Raw genomic sequence first — 3533 nt, 5'->3', positions numbered from 1 at the left:
TATCAACAAGAGCTGGTCCGTCCTCCCGATGGAGTCTACCATCGACGTGCCAAATTTCTTGCTGCGCGTTTTGATCTGCCAACTCCACAACAGTTCTTATTGGCGTCCATCTTTCTATTAGTAAAGGACCCGTGGTGAGAGACCACGACCGGTCGTCCAAGTCTACGCCGAATGTATCAGCCATATCTATTTACTGAGAATAATGTAACAACTCCTCCACAAACGCTTCTACAACTGACGTCTTCTTCATCCTGGTTTTTTCCTCTTGGTGGTTTTGGATAAGAGTTGAAAAGTCCAAAAGGTCAACTGATGACCTTTGTATTACTTGGTATGATTGGATTTTAGCGGGTGATGTCGGTATGCAGCTGGGGAGCGAATTCGACAGGAAGAAGGTAAAGGCCTTGCTTTGCGGTTCACACCTTCACTTCAGTATCATTACATTTACAGTATGGCATTCACTTGCCACTGCGGTGTGGAGCTGACAGGGGTAATACCCCTGTTCCAGCACCTGAGGCGGTGCGTCAAGCGCCGCCTCTTTCTTATCATATATTGCGACAAATGGTAAGTGTGCAGTGCTCCTAGCTCTCTCCCCCAACAAAAGAGCTCTATGACACTGTGCTTTCTGCGGTTTCTTTCGTTTTTACAGTGGAGAAAGGCTGGTGGGAGGCCAGGCCGTGGCCGCACACCTGGCGGGTGCGGCCCATCGGGCCCGTTACTGGGAGGGCCGGCAAGTCGGGCTGCTGTTGCAGTCCGACTACCGGGACGCCATGGAGCGTATCCGGACCCTGTAAATAAGCACTGCTCTGTCTACATGTATACTTACCCCCCTCGTTATAGCGATACTTACTTGTTTCGTATCCTCTTGTCTTACCCTGCTTCCGTATTCGTGACACTAATAGTGTTTGTGTGCGCTCATGCTTGGTTTTACAGATGATGATGACGTATGTATGAAGGTCTGGAGCTAGCTGCCGTCTTCGGGATGTGCCATTTGTTTTCAAAATTATTTGTAAGTACTTGTAACAGGCGTAGTGTAGTAACTGTGTATGCAGTGTAGTAACAGTGTGTAGTGTTTTGTGATGGTCCTGAGCGGTCGTAATGTGTTTTGTGATGGTCCTGAGCGGTCGTAACGTGTTGGGCTACTGAAGTACACTGCATGAAGGGGTATGTGTGGGTGCTTCGACATATTCTCGTGCTTCCTAAACCCTAGATACGTGTATAGCACTATAACCTAGATGTGTGTGTGTGCGTGTGTGCGTGTGTGTGTCCGCGCATGCGTGCGTGTGCGTGCATTGTGTTCTCTTCTACAGACTCATCCAAGTCAATTATTTAAATAAAAGTGTATTATAGTAAACAGTATTGTGTTTTGTTATGGTGAATATGTGGGGAATGGTGGACATGCCTTAGTGTGACTGGATACCCGCGGGTTGTGACTCTTTGCTGGCCACTCTGGATTCTCCAGTATAGATTCGGTACAGTGCAGAGGGGATTTGTGGTGCGTAGCAACACTGCTTCACTGTGACACCCCTTCAATAATTGTTTTAATGCATGATACTCCGGGCGTAGCCGGTTGATTCTTACTGTATCCCGATCAAAATAGAAATATGCATCTAATGTACATGCATGGATAGTTGGCATTTCCCAAATCGGCCGGGCGAAAAATTCGCCGAAAACAGTGGTTTTGAAGAAATTACCCATCTTTTCGCCGAATGTTCAAAAATTCGCATGTTGAATTCCCCGAAAACCGATGTTTCAGTGCTTCAACAGAGTGTATGTAAATGTACATGACGTAATGGGAACGGTGACTTCAAGTACTACGTTGAGCCGAGTTCTGATCTTGGAGCTCAACGAGTGCATGGCACGTGAACTCACTTGTTTGCTGCACATCTACGAAGTGCGAATCAGGGAGTAGTATAATGACACGTGTACTAGTACACCTTGTGTTGTACTGCGTCTTTCCCGCAAGCAGGGTCTCTGAAGGTCACACGCTCCGCGTGCGTATGCACGCATGCGCAATATGTCACTGCACATCTACGATGTGCAAATCAGGAAATAGTACGTATTTTACTACTCCCCGGTGCGAATGCACCGAACGTGCACAAGTGCACGTTCGCCACGGAAAAGAACCTTTATGGCACATTTATGGCATGCCAGGGGTCAAAGGTCAAACTCTGGGGAGTCCCGGGGCCAGACCAAGCGCGCCCGATACAGTGTGCCTTATTTAACCCAAAGGTCAAAGGTCAAACCCTGGGGGAAGTCCTGGGGCCAGACCAAGCACGACCGACACAGTGTGCCTTATTTGGCCCAAAGGTCAAAGGTCAAAAAGTGTGCCAGAACCTGCCCCGCACTAACTACTCCGGCCAAAGTAAATCGCAGGCCAAAGTTTGTCATAATTATGGGCAAATGATGCATGATTGAGCAATGGATGCATGTGAGAGCAAAAATACCGATCGATTTCAAATTTGACGTGAAATGTGGAAACGTTTTTGCAATACAGTGATGTGGCCAATCAACGGAAAAAGACATTTCCATCAGTTCTTAAAACATGTACGATGAGCTAGGCAAAAAAGCATAAAAGCATAGCGTAGGGCCCTGAGCTTCCAAGCTCTCTCGTAGCAGGGGTTATGTACCATATTAGAGAAGTACAGCCAATGATATTGTCATGTCTAAATATTACAATTTTGACACAAATTAGACATAACACGAAGCTGGTTTTTGAAAATTGTAAGTCGTGTATCTGCCCCATTTCTTCTTTATGACTTGCACAATACACCAGTCTTCCTAAACAACACATTTATAGCAGGGGTTAAGTACCATACAAGAGAGCTACATTGTACATCTATTCATACTGTCATAAACAGCCAGCATTTTTCCTGCAGCAGTCACACCACCATCATCATTATTTCCAGGGAAATCCTCTTACATTGTCAGCTCCTACGTCGTTAGATACAATGTAGGGGGCTGTAGGACCGGCTCGTCAAAAATAGAGAACCTGAACAAGCGTGCTCGGGACGTCTCAGCAATCGTAGTATGCTTGAGCACTCCTATAAAAACTTGATCAATGGCAAAATCGTTCCCCACAGAAAAATCATACTTTGCGGGTCTTGCGTTGCACGCTTGGAGGTGAAGTACAGAAGGCGAGTCGATCCGAGTATGACCTTTCGGACTAGACTGGACTGAACTATTCCAAAAATAACAACGAGGGGTCACTGGTCACGGGTGCGAGTCAACCCCTGTGACACGGATTTCTGTGCCGTGTCACCTCCCTAGTTTGAGTACGACTCCCTGTACTACAGTAACTATTTTGTTTTTGTCCACATAATCATTTATTTTACGTGTGCCTTCTCCACCGTTGCCCTTGCCGCCACCGGAGCCACCACCAGTGCCGTTGGTGGCTGGGGTTGGGGAGGAGTCGGCAACAACGACAGTACCGCCAATCACAGAAATTGAGCCCATTATCCGGCTGTGCGGACACCGCAGCACCCTCCGGCGCTTGGTCCGTGGGTCCAGAGACCACGGAGGTCGACCGCCAATTA

At 47.4% G+C, this 3533-nt stretch overlaps 1 long non-coding RNA gene across 1 annotated transcript; it reads left to right on the top strand.

Moving 5' to 3' along the window:
• Positions 1 to 444: 444 nt before the first annotated feature.
• On the top strand, positions 445 to 1347 carry LOC135829996 (uncharacterized). Its single transcript, XR_010555964.1, has 4 exons — positions 445 to 561; positions 647 to 787; positions 931 to 1006; positions 1308 to 1347. It is a non-coding gene; the product is annotated as an uncharacterized LOC135829996 (long non-coding RNA).
• The last annotated feature ends 2186 nt before the right edge of the window (positions 1348 to 3533 follow it).

This window comes from Sycon ciliatum, chromosome 13 (assembly GCF_964019385.1).
Source record: "Sycon ciliatum chromosome 13, ocSycCili1.1, whole genome shotgun sequence".
Lineage (NCBI taxonomy): Eukaryota > Metazoa > Porifera > Calcarea > Leucosolenida > Sycettidae > Sycon > Sycon ciliatum.
Note: the sequence above shows the minus strand (reverse complement) of the source record. Positions and strands in the feature narration are given on the sequence as shown.